Source organism: Gorilla gorilla, chromosome 7 (assembly GCF_029281585.2).
Source record: "Gorilla gorilla gorilla isolate KB3781 chromosome 7, NHGRI_mGorGor1-v2.1_pri, whole genome shotgun sequence".
Classification (NCBI taxonomy): Eukaryota; Metazoa; Chordata; class Mammalia; order Primates; family Hominidae; genus Gorilla; species Gorilla gorilla.
In genome coordinates, this window is record NC_073231.2 from 96,169,002 (window position 1) to 96,189,706 (window position 20,705).

At 36.8% G+C, this 20,705-nt stretch overlaps 1 long non-coding RNA gene across 1 annotated transcript in view; it reads left to right on the top strand.

Annotated features, from left to right (window-relative positions):
• Positions 1–20,705, top strand: part of LOC109027979 (uncharacterized) — a 168,125-nt gene that overhangs the window by 79,759 nt on the left and 67,661 nt on the right. The window lies entirely within an intron of this gene.

The following is a 20,705-nucleotide window of genomic DNA, read 5'->3' on the forward strand; positions in this document are numbered from 1 at the left end:
ACCAGAAGATTAGAATACGTGTCAAAAATGAGAATGAAATGTAGGATTTAGGACCTCTTTGTTGTTATTTGAACTCTTCTCATGGAAACAACTCCACATCAGCTGACATCAAGGACATGAAACTCTCAAAGATGGCACCTCTGATTTGTACACCTTTAAATTCCAGGAAACTCAGGCTATATCCTGACAGACAAGAAGTGCAGGTTACAGTAAGAAAGGCTGGAGGTATTAGAGCCTGCTGTGAGCTTGCTTTCTCTGGGTTTGAATCTTAACCCCACCATTTACAATTCTGTGACTCTGGACTCATCTTTTCGCTTTTGGAGCCTTAGACTCTTGGTAAAATGAGTCCCCAGATACCAGCCTCAAAGGATTGTGATGAGGGTTAAACAGGGCTGGCTACATAATTTTCGGGGCCCAACATAAAATAAAAATATAGAATCTTTTGTTCTATATTTAGTGATGTATAGACACTAATCAAGAAAAAAGTGCTATGGAAGGTACTAAAAGTAAAAAAGATTTTCCTTTCTTCCTTGATCTCTCTCTACACTGGTTGCAGCGTTTTTATTTGCTATGTTGTGCTCTCCCGCAGGGAGATTCACCCCCCCTGCAGAACTCCCCTTCCATGGGCCTCCTGTTCCAACTGAAGATAGACTGGCAACTGCCAAAGGATTGTGACCTGGTTGCCAAGATGTGCTCAGTACCTGGGGCAAGCAAAGGCTCAGGAGTCATCCAGTGAATGCGCCCATAGCACTTTCAGTCTGGCACTCCAAGCATCACAAGTGGGGGAGTGTAAGGCGAGAACCTATCCCAGGGAGGGAGGAAGTTGGCCAGAGGAGGGACCCATGCGATCTGAGGCTCCAAGGCTCTCATGCTCCATTTTTCCATAGACTTCACTTACAAAATATTAAGTTCAGAAATAAAATTATTAAGCATTTCAAGAAGGCTGCTGTAGAGGATTAAACCCTGAGCCCAGGGCTCTTTCAGTACAGGGGACTATGGGACTGCACTGGTTGCACATCCATGAATCCCACCTTGGGAATAAATAACAATGTTCTAAACCCCCGGTGCACAGGAAACCCCACAGTTATACATGATGGCTATGGGACAATTCAGGTCGAGATGACACATGGTATTTTTAATTAAATATTTTGCAGAGGTAAATATACATTTTAAAAATAAAAATGTTTTAAGACCCTTCATCCAAGGGTCTTCATCCAAGACCCTTCAGTGATAGTGCAGCCTTCTGAGTGAAATCTTAGCTAAGAGACAGCATGAAATACAAGCACTCATTGGCCAGTGTGCACAGCAGGAAAAGCATCCCCCAGTAAGGTTTTAGGACTCTAAGTGTGCAGGTGGCACCTGTAATGGTAGAACTGTGCTCAAATAACAATTTTTACATATCAGTCAGCATAATGGCAGAGTAAAAAGTGCTTGATTTTGGTGTTGGAATAAGAATGAGCCATAATTGGAAGTTTAATTGAGGGGAGGGAGAGGCATGTGGGGCTGGGTTATAAAGTCCATCTAGGGTTTATGGAGACTGTAAAGAAGTGATTCGCGTGAATGCTTAAGCATTTTATCAAAACTTCTGTAGAGACAGGGACACTCGTCTAGTGAAATCACTATTCATTCAAATCTGCTTTAGCAGGGTGAAGGGTGCAGATTAACAGCTGACTCTGGAATAATACATATATGTTCAGAACCGTCAGAGGACAGCGATCAATGTCAAAGCTGATGAAGCTCTTGGGTACTATTTGGATTACTACAAAGTCTCCCACTGCAGGCAGGCTGACCTTTTTCAAACATATATATCATGATGTCACTATACTGTTTGAAATATATTGGCTTCCAGTTGCCTGAGAATAGCCTAAACCCTTACATTGCTGACAAAGCCCTTCACAATTCGGGTTTGTCTACTTCCTCACTCTGCTCCACGCTCTTATTCCTCCACTGAATTCCTCTCACCTCTTGACTCCTGCTTCTTTTCTCAGAAACATTCTATCTTCCACCATCCTCTCCTTTTTCAATAAAGTCTTGTAAGCCCATTAGTCCATAACCTAAACATCAAATCTACAGGGATGAAGGTCTTCCCTTATATGAGGTAGAGTGTATGCTTCCACTTGGCTCCAACAGCACCCTGTAAGGCTATCAGAGTACTTTTGATATTGTTTCATATTTGCTACAGGATAGCAGGTATCATATCCATCATGACCATCTTCCTATCTTGACACATGAATGTATGACACATAGTAGGCACTCAACAACTATGAGTAGACTAAAGAAGTGATAAATGCATTTTCCTATAGCCTAAGGAGTATAAAGAAGCTCAGTGTCTATACATCACTAAAGCAGATTATCTACATGTTTACACTGTGTTGGGGTAAAGTATTAGTGAAATACGTGATGCAGATGTAGAGACAGTCCTTTCCTAGAGCTGGGCTGCCACTCAGGCTATAGATGTTGGACCATTCTAGGTGTCAGATGTTGGGATTAGAGTCACAGGTGTGTTTAAAAAGATCTGCATAAGTCGAACTCCAAATAAACAGTATGTCATACAAAGCATGAGTCAAAAGCCAGAGCAAGAGATAGCTTTGGATGTGCTTGATATGTTTCTTAAAGCAGCGTCTTTTTTCATGTCTCTTCAAGCTTGTGACAATTTGAGGGGTCTGCCCAGGTCTCCTGAGACAGATATTTTGGGAGATGATTATTGATGTGGCTTTCACATTGACATGCCTAACTGGAATGTCATACCTGTGGAGGAATATTGACAAAAGATTGAAGAGGTTAGGTTGTCTCTGATAGGCTAAGAGTTTCAACTGATATGATTGGCTCTCAAAGGCTTTATAGGGCCTGGAACAAGGCAGTAATGAGATGAAAGTTTTCTCACAGTGTCAGACAGTTTTAACTCTTAGCGTCTGTGTAAAGAATCAACAGTAGGGGTGACATGGAAAACTGCTATGATGAGATGAGACTATGTATCAGCATCCAGGACTGTGCACATTCCACTTCAGAAACCCTGGTACAAGTTCGAAGAGATATGCACTCACATTATATCGCTGCCTATTTGGAGAAGTTCTGGAGACCTTCATCAAAGTTCCATTACAAAGAAATGCTATTGAGTTTCTATGTAAAGACTGCTGATAGCTCATATAATAATCTGATGTTTTTTCCTTTATTCATTCAATAAACATTTGGTGATCACTCACATGTGCCAGACCCAGTTCTTAATACTAGAGATTTAGCTGTGAACAAGAGATACATTTATGTACTGTCTAGAACAGCATTGGCCAATGGAATTCTGCAATGATGGAAATGTTCTGTTATCTGTACTAATACAATAGCCAGTAGCCACATGCGGTTATTGCACATTTGAAATGTGTCTGATATGACTGAGAACCTAAATTCAAAATCTCTCTTATTCAAAACCCTGTACTCTACTTGATGTCCAACAGAGGCCACCTTTCTCACACCTCATCCATTGCATTGTCAGTGCAAAATCTTACAAAAATATTTGTAGTTTCCTATAAAACTTGACTTTATTTCTCTTTTGTGTTTTTGTTTGTTAAGTTCCCTTGGCCTAGAATAAGCAAATGCCTACCACTACCCCCACCACAAGACCCTACCTGACCACTTCTATTCCCAGTAGGAGTCACAGCCTTCATGAAGCCTTGCCCACATGCCTCAGTCAGTTCCCATAGATCCCCATGCATCTCTTCATCATAACACTTACCACATATTACAAATAGTCACTTTTATACTTTAGAGGCAGTGGAGCATGACGGGTATGAGTACAAGCTCCAAGGCCAGATTCCCTAGGTTCAGGCACACAAGGATTTACTATAAGCAATATATTTTCGAATTTTATAAATACTAATTATCAAAGGCATGCATAATTGCCAATTACATTAACTCTAGACAAAAAATATAGAAATATAACACATTTAATATCCATGATCGCCTCATCAAGCATGAGTGAGTTTTCAGTGAGAACTTTTGAATTATTGGTTATAATTGATTAAGAACCCCATCACTGCTCTTGGGGAAACTGAGCTAATGTAAAGGAAAAAAAAGGGTCATCAGTTAAATTTGCATTTATTCTAAACTTGTGTGCTAAACCTGTGTGCTAACAATTTCTAGCTGCAGATAAGTTCAGAGGAAACATTCAAAAAATAAGTAACACAAACAAAGGCATTCATGAGTAAATCAACCAACCAGACAATTTACTCTAGGGAGGGTACATGAGTAGCTTTTTCCTTGTTCATTGTAGACCAAATGGAACTCTTGATGTTGTCAGAAATTTGTCAAGATGCACACTCAGATAGCTCTTGAAAGGATGGAAAGTAAATGTTGTTCTCTATCATTTTTGCCATAAAGGTATGGCATTTAAGTTATAGGGTCTGAAGATAAGACGGACTGTGAGAGTCCATTATAATCCCACTCCCTTCTGCTGCAGTTACAATGCCATTTCCATTACTGCACACAGATAAGAAGAGCTCTTATTTCAAAAGATTTCCAAGCACAGAAAGACAATCCTCTGATACCCTCCCCACTGAAATATGGTCTTTCCTACTCAATTTAAACCAATCCTTTTTTTTTTTTTTGGCTGGAAATTGTTAAACCCATTAACTTTCATTCTATCTTGTGGGGAGACAGGGAAACACTTCCATCTTCTGAAAAATAACTTTCCACATTGCTAAGCATGTTATCAACTGCCTAATACCAAGAAGACAGGTTTGGGACATGAGCAGGAGTTTCTGATGCTTTTTCAATGTGCTTGTTGATACATTGATTGACTGGGCATTAGTTTTCCAATCTGTAAAATGTGTACACTAAGACTTTTCACTTGCTTTTCTCATTGGTGTTTTGTGAAAAAATCATTCTCTCTGGGACGTCGTGCTGTATCAGCCAGCTACATTTTTCATCAAAGAATGCTAGGAAATTTGGCTAAACTCTTTTGGGCTTCCAAATGCCTTTTAGGTTGAGGAGAGCCATACTACAAATCTTAAACTTATGAGTTATTTGAATCTCTATTGGTGGAGACCTAAGAAAATTTTCTCACATGTACTAAGAAGCTGTAACTTGATAGAGAACAAAGAAAAAAAAACTCCAGAATGGGAGCTACTCTGAAAGTTCTGAGATGAAAGGACTTAGTTTCTCCTACTAAGATGATAGGTTATTCTATTGTCAGAGTATGGGAGTTAAGCTGCTGGTCCTCATTTTGATCCAGAAGCTGAGAGCTGAGGTATAGATTTCCTGAGTTAGAAAATTGTAACATAGCTCTTCTGCTTCTGTCTCCTTTTATTTGTGACATTTGGTCTTTTACTTTGTATTTTGGATTTAATTGTACTAGTGCTGTTATTGGAGTAGTCTTACAATGTACTTTGTAAATAACTGGAGTCTAGGTACATAAATATGAAATATGTAACTCCTACTCAAACTTATTCCATTTCACTTTTGCTAAACTTCACTTGTTTATTTTGAAGACACGTGAAGCACACATATTTTATTGTTTGTGTAATTACCAAATACAGGAAAAGTTCTTCACTCTTTAACCTGAGTTTTTCAGGCTATGTCTTCAAATCACACCTCCATATTGCCACTACTGTTTCAGCTTTGCTGTCATAATTTCATGGTTTAAACACTTAGATATTTTATTATTTTATCTCAACCTTTTGTGAAGAGTCAAGGAAATTATCATGAAAATGACAAACAAGCCTCAGAATAGGAGAAAATGTTTACAAATTGTATATCTAGTAAGGGACTTGTATCTAGAGTATACAAATAACATTTATAACTCAATAATAAAAAGACAACCTAATTAAAAATAGGCAAATGATGTAGATATTTCCCTAAAGAAGATATACAAATGTCTGATAAGCATATAAAAAAGTACACAGCATCATTAGACATCAGGGAAATGCAAATCAAAACCATGCGATGCAACTTCACATCCACTTGTATGGCAATAATAAAAAAGACAAACAATAAGTGATGTCTGGAATGTAGAGAATTCCTCATAGATTGCTGGTGGAAAATTAAATGGAGCAGTCAAATAGTCTGGCAGTTTCTCAAGCAATTGAACATAGACTTACCATATGACCCAGAAATTCCACTCCTAAGAGAAATAAAAACATGTCCACACAAAAATGGTGCACATGAGATATTCATAGCAGCATTATTCATAGTAGCCAAAAGCTTGGATAATCCAAGTGTTCATCAACTGATAAACGGTTGAGTAAAATGTGGCATATAATGCAAAGAAATAGTATTCAGTGATAAAAAGGAATGAAATATATACTACAACCTGGATGAACTCAGAAAAGTTTATGCTAAGTGGAAAATTCCAGTAACAAAAGATCACATATTGGATGGTCCCATATAGCTGAAATGTCCAGAATAGGCAAATACATAGAAACAGAAAGTAGATTAGTGACTGCTTACGGCTTGTGGAGGAAACTGGGGAGAAATGGAGGGTAACTGCTAAAGGGTAGAGGATTTCTTTTTGGAGTGATGAAATGTTCTTAAATGGACTGTGGTGATGGTTGCATAACTCTGTGAGTATACTAGAAACCACTGATTTGTACATGCTTAATGGATGAATTGTATGGCGTGTGAATTATATCTTGATAGAATAGTACTAAGTAAGGTAACTATAGAGCCCAGACAAGGGTGAGGAAAGAATATGGGATGATTGTAGTTAAATAAGAGATAATAAAGACCATAGAAATGGTGATGAAGGGTCAGATGAAAGAAAGACTTAAAAAGCAAAATAAGCAGGAAGCAATTGAAATTAAAAGATAAGGAAGCAGGAAAAGTTGAGGATGAGTTTGATTTTCTATTTTTAGTTGGTGATACCATCTCTGGACTCCAGCTTGAGTTGTTGAAAAAAAAATCCTTATTTTCAATTAACAGTTTCCTTTCCCAAGTCTTCTCCCTGTAATGTAAATTGCATTCCACTGAATTTAGCCTAAAAAACAAAAATTGGAAGTTTTCTCCTGGGATAAATATGCATTAGAGAGGTTGACATTAAAAAATTATGGTGACATATTCCATAGGAATATCAAAATGGTAAAATTGTTGAACAATCTCTCCCACAGCATCACCCAAATACAACTATTGTATTTATGATGTGATTTAAAATTTCATTCACATATTTTTCCTTCACTCATTTGTACAGTAGATGGGGAAAAGTTTCTGATCATAGATTTTCTTGAGAATCCAAAGAAATGAACAATTTTAAATTATTGGATGGCTGAAATGTAAACGATACCTCTGAGCAACAGAAACCCACTAGGTTTATGAAGCAACCTCTTGCCATAAACTATCACTGATGGATTTATATTAGTGATTGCTCATACTTGAGCTCAATGTCATTTAGTAGACCTTTCATTCTTATGCCATTCATTTGAAGCCCTGTTACCCTTTCTCCTTCAAATAAATGAGGAACAAGAAATCCTACTGAAATTTGCCCTCTGTAATCACTAGTCTGAAGTAATGAGAACTTTTATTAATTTTACCTTTTAACGTATATTCACTGATGGGAAACTTCTCATCAATGAATATACATTAAAATCTTGAATGACAAGATTTTTAAAACTCATATGGAGTAACAGTTACTCTGCCATGATGTTGGCATCCCTCAATTGGCAGATGCCATCTTGCAGCCCAGCCAGAATGGAGAAAAAGGTTAATGCATACAGGGCATCCCCACTCTGTGACTGAAATCCAGGGGCACCCAAATGCTTCAAGGGTGAAGACCTCAGATCTGAGGTTGTTTCCAGTAGTTAAGAAAGTCCTTGTCAAATATATACTTGTTCATTTTTCCTAATTTTTCTCATGAGTTTCTTTAAAACAAAAAACATAAAGGTGCTTAGAACAGAGAATTCAATAACTGATTGAGGCAATCTTTTTTTAAAAAATCTATAGTTAGTTGAGTTGTTGAATGATCACATGACACTACAAGTGGGAGTTCAAATTTATTTTTGTGTTCTTGTAATAGTGATGTCCACATCTCTTTGCCTCCAGCTCTGTGTACCACATCTGACCCCAAGATCATAGGTATTAAAGTTTTCACTACATGACTGGTAAGGCAGCACTTTCCAATCAACCACCTTTTAACCACTTGTCTCTATTACACATTCAGTGAGGTCTATTATTTGTGAGGTTTAAGGGTGTTTATGAAATTGTCCTTTATAAACTGATAAGGACTTGTGGGTAGGCATTCAGTGCACATGAATGCTAATGAGGGCCAGAACCTATCAGTCAGTGATAGTTTGCCCAGGAAAGGCAGTCATCCACTGGGATCCCACAGCCTCCACTTTTAAATCATAGAAAACAAAATATTGACTGTAGCCCATTTTCTGGACAATCAAAGTTGACTGTTTTCAGTGGGAACCAGTCATTTCATATGCTGAAGTTCTGTGTATAGGTTGTCTTCAGGAGCCCATACCTTCCACACATTAAAAAAAAAAAAAAAAAAAAAACAACTTGTTCCCTGCATAAAAGTGAAATATTTTCCATGTCATAGCAATGTCACTCTTATCAAGAGTGAGATAAAAATCACGTTCAATTTCCAACAGGGTGCACTGTCACACCTGAGAAAATCTTTCCTCACAGAAACTGAATTATAGAGAATTGGCTTGGTTTCATGCTTGGCTAACAAAATCCATGAAATCTATAAGACAGTTGAGAAGCCTAACCAATAGTCTTGTAGAATATAACCAGCAGTCATTGAATTTAACCACTAAGCATATAATATTTCTATGGAAAAGTATGCTCAGAATTCCAATTTGGGATTCCAAAGATAATTTTCTCCTTCAAAATTGCATTGGCTCTTGATGTCTAGGAGATAAAAGCAATATAAAGGGCCATTTGGTTCCTAGTGTTATGCATTGCTTAAACACTGGCCCTTAATTTCTGCAGTTAGCTCTCTTCACATATCACTCAGGGATCATGTGTGCTCATACTGCTCATGTATCAGTGTCTCTCAAAGTGGCCCACCTGATGCGGTATCACCTTGACAGAGCCCTACCTACTGAATTTGAATTTAATAGTGTCTGTGTGCATCCAGGATTTTAATGTTTTATCTTTTACTAAACTCTTGCGGTGATTTTTAGGAATATTAAAATTTGTGAACCACTCTCTTAGAAGCAGAAAAAAGAGTGCATGCCTTGTTGTCTGTCACCAACAGTAACTGCAAACAGCAATAATGGGTACTGATTGCCCTTATCATACTGCATTGCCATGATATGTTTATCTTTCTTCCTCACTTGCCTGTAAGCCCTTTGAAGGCAGAAATTGAGCCATATTTATCTTCATACTTTATGTGTTTAATACAATATTTGCTATGAAGAAATATTCAATAAATATCTGCTGAATAAATGAATGAAACAATGAAATTATTAAATATACCTAGAGATAAGGTAATCCTCGTGGTTACATTTAAAGCAGGAGTAGGTTTCAGATGGAAATGTTACTTTAAAGATGTCCATTGAAAATTTTAAAAAATATTTTCATAAACTGCTATGTTTTTCAAGTTTTGTTTATTTGTATTCTTAATGCTGTTTATTGGTAGGTCATAGACTTTCAATTTCTTCTGTCCTACATATTAATGATTCTGTTCCAGATATTATTTAAAAAGTGAAAACTAGATTATACCTGCAGATAAGTAACAAGGTAAAAAAGATATGTTTGTATGGCCAAAATGAATGGAGAATGAAATAACCAGCATCTCGAATTTTGCGATTCTCAGTTAGGTCTGTCCCTAAATTATGTCTGACCTTTGTTCTGGCATGTCTATTCTCTATGTTTCGTTTTAGTTTGCTTTTCTGTAACATCAAAATGACCACAGTGACTTAACTCATAGATACACACACACACACAGAGAAACGGGTGGTCTGCAGTACCCTGAGATTTAGAATTGCAAGGTGCTAAGATGTTGTGCTACTGTATCTTTATTTTCAAAAGTCTTATTTTGTTTTAATGCTATTTTATCTCATTTAAAGAAATCTGGCCCTTTGAAGTATATGGCTTTGTCTGAGCCTCTCTAAGCATAGCTGGCCTTTCTTCTGTTTCTTCTGTTCCTCCTTCGGTTCATTTAATTAGAGAAAACACATTTGCTGCCCACAAAGGCTTCCTTCCCACCCAAATCAGTAATCACAGAGGACTGACTGGTTTGCATTTGTTGTTGTTAGGACTCTTCTTTTTTTCCTCCTTCTTCTGTGTATTTTTCTACAAAAGAGATTCATTTAAAGAGTTGTTTTAACCTTTATTTCTTTCTTCAAAAACCTAAAAACAGTGTCAGGATTCATCATAAAAATAAAATGAGTGTTTGGTGGAGAAAGAATCATAATAATGTTTCTTGGGATCTTTGTTATTTTTCTGTTCTTGCAAGTTCAGTGTTTTACTTACTTATTTTTGCTACTTCCAGTGCATGTTTTGGCTTCTTTGTGTGTATGCCATCACAAGTCTTGCCAAAATATGTTGGAGAAACTGGGTGACAGCCAGTTTGCAACAATAGAATTCCCCTGTTTTGACTTACAAATGGTCTTCTAACATCAGCATAAACAGTGTGCCCTCCCCACATGAAAGAGATTGGATTAAATAACACACATAGGAAATTTATACCTTCTCAAGTATTTATTTTTGTAGGTATCTCACCAAAAGTATTTTTGAATTTGCTTTGATTCTGATAAGATCATGAGCAATTAATTTATACTGTGAAAATATTGTTTAAAACTTCTGAATTTCCAAATAGTTCATTTTGCTCTATCCACATGATCCCCTTCTTTTCTTCTCTCTTCTAACATGTCAACTGTAAGACATAATTTCTTGTTCCATAATTCCTCAAATGATCACTGTGAAAATCCTGTCAAGTCTCTTCGTACCGCAAGTGAATATTTATAGATGATTTATAAACTGTTGAAAACTAGAATTTATAATGAAGAACCTGGCAGGGCCTGAGATGTTTCTGCATTGGGAGGTGTTAATAGAACAGAAGAGCAGACATTACTAGAGAGAGCTTCAGCTTTCCAAAGCACACCCACAAAAAGGAAGATAATACGCAGCCTGCTCGGAATGGACTGAAATTACTGAAATAATTATGGACTTCTCAAGAACTATAGTGTGCTTGTCTGTAGAGCCCTTACACATAAATGGATTTGAAAAAGCATTATAACAGCTTCCCTTTCAAGAGGATGACTTCTGCTTAAAGTCTCCAGGGTCTGGAGGTTTTATTGTGTTGTATGGATAGACACAGAGTGGTTTCTTTCAGACTCATACAACTAAGAGTTTCAGAATCTCTCAGGAACATGATGTTGTGAATGTCTAGGTTTTATGTCATTGAATAGGAAAAAATATAGGAATCTCAAATTTGGATTCTCTCTTATACTTTAAGGACAAGAAGAATACAAAAATATTAAATTCATAGATAATTGCAAGACTTTCTGATGGCCAACAGTTTTAAGCTTCAAACAAATTGATTCAGTAGAAACCCAAAAAGACTGATTTGGGTTTCTCTTCCTATTACCTTCCTTCTGCCCACTCTGGATTACAGCTGATTGTAGGGGTTCAGTCACGATGGTGGGAAAAATTGTAAAATAAGCCTTATTGGAAGGCCAGAAGGTTTTTGCAAAAGCCTCAGAATAGAGTTATGGCTGAAGGCAGCCTAATCCTCTTTGAGCTATAGCAAGGGTAATTAACAGGAATGTAGAGGAGTCTATCTAAATAGCTTGTTTACTCATGTGGTCCTAAGACTAACCTTTAAACCATCTGTGGGTGCGTGATTGCTCTCTACTTGGGGGGTCAGCAGCGGTAATTACCTTCTAGTGATGTTTACTTGAGACTTTTATCATTTAATGTGTGCTGAATAAATGCTGGGAAGGCCAGTGAGTCAGGGTCGCAGTTGCAACTTTTTACAGCACTCTCCTGGGAGTCTGTAAGCGGCCGGCCCCAACTCTCAGCTGGACTGACAAGCATAATATCTATGTCAGAGTACATTATTCATCCGTCATTGGGTCAGGGTCTGCGGGAAGGACCCCCACAGCTGATAATAGCAAAGCATTGCCCCAAAGTCAGACAGTAGTAGTAAAAAGGAGTAGGAACAGGGCCAAATAATTCACAAGTAGAAATTGCAAATCTGTGTATAATTTTAAATTGCAAAAAAAGGTCAATATTTTTCTAATCCAAAGAGAAAATCCTCATGTCTTTTTTCATAAATGGCTATTATTAAAAAGCTGTGGAAAAGATAAGTGTAAGATGAAGCCTCAAGAATACATATGACTGGATTTATGGGCCCACTGTCCAGCAATACTTACCAAGTGCCTACTATGTGCTAGCCACTCTTATCAAGACTGTGAGAGTTTTACTTGTATTTCTTATATCCTCATAAAACCCCTAAGTTGTTGACTATTATTAACACTATTTCGTAGCTAAGAAAATGGAGGCATAAGTAGACCATGATCATGCAACTAACTAGAAGAAAAAACTTTGACTTGAACCCGGGCAGTCTGGTGGGAAAGACCACCCACTTACCCACTTGCAATGCTGCTCATATGCTCCTGACCTATGTAAAACACATGTATGTGAATTATCAGACCTTCAGTCTCTCAAAACCTCCCATATCATTCATTAATCTATATTTAATTATTGGCACTTTTTGAGTATCTATAGAGTATACTTTGTGTACTAGAAGACCTTGATTACTAATTGGGAGAGAAGAAATGAATGTGTGAGGCAGATTTAGATTTAATGATGCGATTATAAAGCAACCTGATATGGTTTGACTCTATGTCCCCACCCAAATCTCATCTCGAATTGTAATTCCCACACATTGAGGGAAGGATCTGGTAGGAGGTGATTGGATCATGGTGGCAGTTTTCCCCATGCTGTTCTTGCAATAGTGAGTGAGTTCTCATGAGATCTGATGGTTTAAAAGTGTGTGGCAGTTCCCCCTTCACTCTCTCTCTCCTGCCACCATGTAAGACGTGCTTTGCTTTCCCTTCACCTTCTGCCATGATGGTAAGTTTCCGGAGGCTTCCCAAGCCATGCAAAACTGTGAGTCAAATAAATCTCATTGCTTTATAAATTACCAATTCTCAGGTAGTATTTTTATAGCAGTGTGAAAATCGACTAATATACAATCTGTGAACAAATAGATGATTATATGGATCAATCCATATACGTAAGTACTTATAAGAAAGAATCTCGGTGGAGAAGAGAGAAATTATTGGGGAAAGTTTAATCATTTCAGACTTGATTTAATAAGAACAATATGAAGTATGGTAAGGTGAATAATGAGCCCCCAAAAGATATTCAGCTTCTAATCCCAGGAGCTCTGAATATGTCACCTTACATGCCAAAAGGGACTCTGCAGATATTATCAAAGTTAAGGAATTTGAAATGGGGAGATTATCCTGGAGTTTCATGCTGGGCCCAAACTAATTATATGAGGCTTTAAAAGCAGAACACTTTGCCTAGGTGTCAGAGAAAGATTTGTGATGACTGAAGAAGGGTCAGAGAAAAACTCAATGTTGCTGACTTCGAAGATGGAAGAAACGGCTGTGAGCTAAGGAATGCTAGCAGCCTCTAGAATGTGGAAAAGGCAAGAAACCCAATTCCTCCCTAAGTCTCCAGAAAGAAACACCATCCTTGCATTGTTTATAGCCCACATTGACTTGTGTCAGACTTTTGACCTTCAGAACTGTAAGAAAATAAATGTGTATTGTTTAAGCTACTAATTTGCAGTAATTTGTTACCACAGCAATAGAACATTAATACAACTGGTATACATTTGTTTGACAGGTCATAGAACTCTCACAGTCACTAACTCATTTGGTCCCAAAGCAATATTAAGGGTTAGGCTGGGCAAAAGAAGACACAGAAGCTCAGGGAGGTTGAGTGGCTTATCTCAGCTTTCACAGCCAGTGGATGCCAGGCCAGCCTCAAAATTTAGAACTGACTCTGCACCCTGTTTTCAAGTATTCATGAATAGTAACCCTCAAGTGGTAAAGTGGTCTGACAGGTCAGAAAATCCCTTTACTGATCTTTATATTACTTAACTGATGCTTAATGAAGGTGATCCAGTGGTACACCACAGAGGTTGTGGAAAAAATAATTTAAGATAGTTTACAGGCCCTCAGTCCTTCTTGACTATACAGCTATAAATGAGAAATATTCATCCTCATGGTGCCAGCATAGAGCATCTGCATCTGCTTAAAGAGCCCTGACTTTTATAAACTATAGAATCATTTATACTGTAAAATCAAAAATTATTTTCTTCAAGATTCATCCTGTCAAAATGTACTGTGGTTATGATTCTATAATAAGCCTGTTTGATAAAATATCTCTGTGATTTGAGTATGCTTAATAATTAGGGTAACTTGTTTAATAATTGGTCCTCACATTGTGAACCTTCTAGTAAATCCATCATACATGTAGAAATCCAGACATTAATGCAAAAAGAGGGAATGCCTGTTCAATTTAATCTACATTACAGAGACCACAGTGCCCTTGTTACACAGCTACCAAGCCAGGAATTTCAATAATTTATTATCTGTAATATACAAATAATCAGATGGAAGTTGAAGACTTGAATATTGAAAATTATTATTTGCCTGAAGAAATGGGAGCTTGGAAGAAAGGATGACTCATATGTTCAATAAACGTTTGCAATTATCAAGACATCTAATAAAAATGGATAAGAATGGAAAGTTAATATGAACTAAATTTCATTGAATCAGAATGTATCCTTCACAAAAATAAGCTTTAATGAAATCACATTAATTAATATATTCAGTGCTAACTAGATAAATTTACATGCTGTGTTTGTTTCAGATGTGATTACTTGAGTACTGCTAGGCTGTAACTAGCACAACAGTTTAATTGCCATAAATGTCCCCATACTATGCATCTAATGGGTTTTAACTATTTTATTTATTTTATTTTTGCATCTGGCCACAGGGAATAAATAGTCCTCTTCTCTAATGTCATTAATAAGTAATGACTTTTACATTTACCAGCCATTTTCATTTTCTCTTCCTTTTCTGTAATTGAACCCATGAAACATCTAAAGTCTCTAAAATTTATCTAAAGGAGAAATTGAATAAGATATCTTCTTAAAATATCTAAAATGTTGAGATTTTAATAGGTACAAGTCATTTTGGTAGTTTTGGCATAATACTAGAAACTGATGGTGGGAGGATAGAATAAATTCATGCTTTTTAAGTGTTTATGACCTTGTTGGGGATGCAGAACATAAACATATGAAAAAATAAATAGTATTTTCTCAGAAAATCTCATGGTATTATCAATAGCTTTGTGTCATAGAGTGTAACTACTATGTGGATGCCACTTCTTGCTCGACCTGCTCTTCCTCCCATATTTGGAATTCTCTTACATTCCTTTTAGTACCTGATTTGTAGAATTTTTTTTTAACTCTCAGAAATAAGTCTATTGGTGTACTATATCTGGTCAAGGTTTCCTTCGAGGGAGTCCTCGGGTATGAAGGATACCAAAAAACATGTGAGGAGAGAAGATCTTGGACAAAGAAGATCCTGAGAAAGGAAGCCAGATACATACACTCAGTGCAGCGTAAGGAGACCACAGCCACACAAAAGACCATTGTCTAGGCCACATGTATATCCTCCTTCATCTTCCATGATTAAAGAGGCAGGATGGATTTTCCAATTTCGTTAAATCTGAGGTTGGTAAAACATAGCACATCTATTTCCAGGTGATTCCCAGAGAATTGACAGCTTAACAAGGTGTGGTAAAAGATAAAGAGAGATGGACAATGAGCCACTAGAGGCTGTCAAGCAGATATCCTATGATTAGAACTCGATTTAAGAAGACTGTAGGGTCCATCCATTGAGGCAAACTGGGACGAATTGCTAAACTAGCCATACGCATACATAAGCATTATCTTATGTCCTCTGTGTAAAGGATGTTGCTTAAATAACAGCAAAAGGTTTTTGAAAATGGACTATGTTATAGTTATGGTAAATTATATTCCAAACATAATTGTTATTTTTGCCTTTCCAAACATAGAGTAGCTCAGCTGGTGGGTTATACAGCTATACATAGCTATACTTAGATTGTTTATTAATTATTTATAATTCTATTGCTTATGTGTTGATTTACTTTATAGTAGTTTTATATAAACAGGTGTGTGTGTATGTGTGTGAGTGTGTAAATGAACTCTAACCACTTTAGGTGTGGTTATTAGCATTTGAAGTCCGTTTAACCAGGAATCAACATTTTCAAAATGGTTACTTAACATGTGACATATATTTATTGAAATATATCCCACAGTGTTTGTTAATCATAATTGGTAAAATGACAATTTTCAAGATAGATGTATGGTTAAAATATATTATAGAAGCCTCACCACCTTGAATAAGTGAAATACAAAAGTTCAACAAGCCCAGCAGTTTAATGTCATTGGTGGAATAACCAAAGTCTACAGTCTCATTGGTCCTGTTTCTCTACTTCCTGGAGAAATCAGATGAAGGATTCTACTCTAAGCCTGACTTGATATGCTGTCAGAACATCAGTGCATTCACTTCAGTGAGCCTCTCATACAAGGTGGTAAAATCAATGTATCTAGGCAGAAATTGGATTTCCTCCAAGCTGTGTAACTGTTGCATAACCACTTAGGAGCCATTTTGTTAACAAATGATCATAAGTTTGATGGAACTCGGTCTGAAATTTGGTTTTATTGTAAGATAGCATCTATTAGTAAGTTTGTGAGACAAGGGATATATATAAAATTGCCACTTAACTATTTACAGAGTCTACTAACATTTACTAAAAGAATCTAACATTTGCTGAGTAACCTAATTCGTTTGAATCATTTTGTAATCTATCTAAATATATCTAAGCAAATCCAAGTCCAAATAGAATTAATCTTCATATCCATATATCTAGATACATATCCATATTTATATTCACACTCATGTCCCTATCTATTTTTGTTTAAGAAGCAGCATTCAGAGAGACAGTAAGGGAGAGATGAGGCAGTGACCTGCTGGAAACCCAAGTGAAAGATTGATTTAAGGAGGAAAAGGGCTAAGTTAGAACTATAGTTTCCAGAATCCCATTTCCTGTATGGCCAGTTTTGTCCTAAAAAGAAATATGGCAGGGTTTGGAAGGCAGCCCTATGCAGGCAGCCATTGCTCTGTTAAGGTCCTAGTGGGTAAATGTGCTGAGAAAGCATACAGAAGTCCCAGCAAGTTCCAGCTGTCTTTGCCCTCCTTGCTCTGCAACCACCTCTTCTTTCTGACTGCCAGCTTTGTAGTGACTATACCACTAATCTCATATCCACTGCCAGGCACAGCGACAACAGCCTTTCATTGACTTATTGACCAGCTCTCCCTTTCTCAACTCTTAATCCAGCAGCCAGATGGTTATCCATCCTTCAGATTCTCAAATGATGCTGTCTTTTGTTCTTTCCCGGGTTTATAGGACCTGAGGTATCAAATAAGGAATAAAAAAAGATGGTCTTGTGGAGAAAGCTCTGGATGAGGAGTTAAAACTTGAGCATCACAAACTCTTCATCAGTGTGTTTATATATAAACTGCCAATTTTATAAATTGTTCCAAATTTTATAGGCATAGGAAGAGACTTCTACAATATAGTGTGTGGGGAAAATACATATTTTAAGATGCTCATGTAAAAGATAATACCTCAATGCAAGAAATTCTTACTAACATGACTGCTCATATTTTGTCCAGTTTGTGAATTTCTAGCTAGTAAGCATACATTTAGATTTGTTTACCTATAGACCAATATGTTTATTTTTGCCCCATAAACAAAATAACTTCAGAAAAAGAAAAGCCTGAAATATTAAGGGTTTAGATTTTCAGTTTTTTAGCTCATTTCATGATAATGGAGCTTCATAATGATGCTGTAAGGAATTCTATGTGTGTCCTTTACTAACTTAAAATGTGATCATTCTCTATTTCACTTAAAGCTTAGGAATATGATACTTGATGTTGTGGAGAATACCAATCAGCATAATATATAGTCTCTTCCACTCAAAAACTGAAATAAGGCTTGGCAAGGAAGACACATATACATTTACAGTTGAAATACAAAAAGTGGCAAGACATGAATAAATGTTTTAGATATAGAAGTGTTAGTGTAAGTATACATACATAGGTCAGAGACTGGATCATTCATGGCTGATATAATACACGGATGCTTCTAGACTTGGTAATATGTAGCTAAGCACAAAAAAAGAAGGGAGGAAATAACAGGTTCGGTGAACAGCATGGGCAAATGCAAAGTTAAATTTAATAAATACTGAATACCAACTCAGCCAAGGCATTCACAGAAAGCAATATCACAGATAAAAGCATTCATCTTGGGTGTAGAAGAAGAAATTATCAAGCATTTCATAAACTGTTTGAAGGGCATTTTAAACACATGATTCTGTCCATGTTCACAAAAAAACAAGTCCTGGTTTTTGGGAAGGAGTTTATAAAATATTTCATCCTCAACTAAGTTGTTTTTCCTTCCTGTTAACTTGGTGGTAGATATCCAAGCATGAGAAACCTCTTCACAAGTGGTATGTTGTTTCAACTGGCTTCCAAATGTTTGGGTTTTAAAATGGTTCAGTTATTCTCTTCTGGAAGGCAGTTGTCAAGGCTGATTACAAAATATTCTTTAAAATACAACTAGCTCCACATTGAAAGAGGCCGTTACAGTGAACGAAATTCAGGGCTGCCTCGTTCGTTTGGCATCTTCCTCCCAACGGAACAGGAAGTAGGGAACATATTTGTTTAGTCAGGAAACTTTCACCCATTGTTTGTGCTGGCTACGCGGGAGGGTGAGTGGGTATTTATATTCCTGTTCTGATTGCAGGGCACTTTTGATTCCTCATTAATGGTGTTTGGAGAGTTGTGAAAAGAAATATAACAGCACACAATTATTTTCATAGACTTCCTTTAAAGTACTATAATTCCTACAAATATTGCCCGAGTCTCCTACTGAGACAATCAGAACCTAATTTCAGATAGAATAGAGTACAAATAAAATAAGATGAAAGGATTAAGCCAGCTAATATTTCTATCAAATGATAGGATTTTAAAATACATGTCTATTAGAACTATAACTTTCAAGTGATAATTTCCATCTAGTTGTGAATTAAGGAATGTATGGAAAGAAGTATTTTTTATGTCATGCTTTCTTTTTGTTAGTTTCTGGTCTATGTGTGTATAGAGATCCTTTTTGCTGCCTCATTTTTGCTCATACTTGGAATATACACAAAAATGATGTAAACTCTCCAGTTTTCTTCCTGTGTGCAAGGGCTTCTAGAAGACCTTATCTTTCTTCTATAACTTCTTCACCCCTTCATTCATCTGCAGAGCCATGAATGCTTAAAACAAATCTGGTAGGACTAAGATATCAAATGCTGCCTTGCAGTGGAAATTTTCAATATTAATTAAATAGATAATTATGTTAAAACTATGTGCATGTGGTTCATGTTTTTATAATTTTTTGAAAGTTCTTTCTGATTAGAAGAACTATGTATATTTTTGCACACAATAGTCATCTGATGTACACAAATTTACTTTGAGATCTCTAACAATGAGGCTTGTTTATTTGCATTTTTGGTTCAAGATTCAAAAACTCTCTTACCCAGAGATGCCAAGAGGTAAGTGAATGCATGAGGAAGGCCATGGGGAAAACTAAGAGGCGTTACAGCAAAGATGGTAAACTGAAGAGCATAGCTATTCCCAAACTGATGGTCTCCTATAAAAATGGGAGCTACTACTGCCAAATACTCAATTTTGTGAGAAGCTAAAATGCTGAAATTTGATACAGAATTTCCCGATGAAAGAAACTCTTGTATGCTACAAAGCAAGGCTATGACGGGATCTAGGCTTCAGGATCAACATTGATATCCCTTGTAAACTTTTATATCTTATAAATGTGACAAATGTTTGGCCTCTTGAACAGTGAAAACCAATGAGCTATATCCAAGATCCATTTTGACAAGGACTATTTCATTTAACACTAAAAATGTTAGTTATAGATTATTTATATAATTTTATATCATTTATTAGTACATAAAAATTTTATATAATTATCTCAAATTATCTATCCACCCGCCCACCCATTCATTCATCCACCTATCCACCCATTTATCCATCCATCCGTCCATCCATCCGTCCATCTGTCTGTCCATCTGTCCATCTGTCCGTCCACCCAGCCCCCCCACCCATCCATCCATCCATCAATACACATATGTCTCTGAGGTATGTGGCATGGTTATTAAAGAATCTGAGCTTGAGTGTCAGACTGCTGATGTCCAAACCTTGACTCATAGCTATTAATGAAGCATCCTTGGGCATTTACTTGACCTTTCACTGCCTCAGTTTCCTCATCTGTAAAATGTGGCTAATGGCAGTTGGCATGGCATAGAACTGTTCTGAATACTGAGATTAATTTTGTCCTGCATCTCCAGTAATGTTCTTAACTTTCTGGGCATTTTCCTGCCTGCTGCGAGGGAACAAAACAGTGATCTCATTGATTCCTTTCCATTCACCAATGTGAGATACTCAAATAAAAGCAGAAATGAGAACAAGAGCCCTCTGGACATGTACTGTAGTGTAAAGATTTCTTTACAGGATTTGGGGAAAAATTGTTAGTCATTATAGTTTCTGTGACCCCAGTGCTAGGCTGCTTTAAAAATAAGTCATAAACCT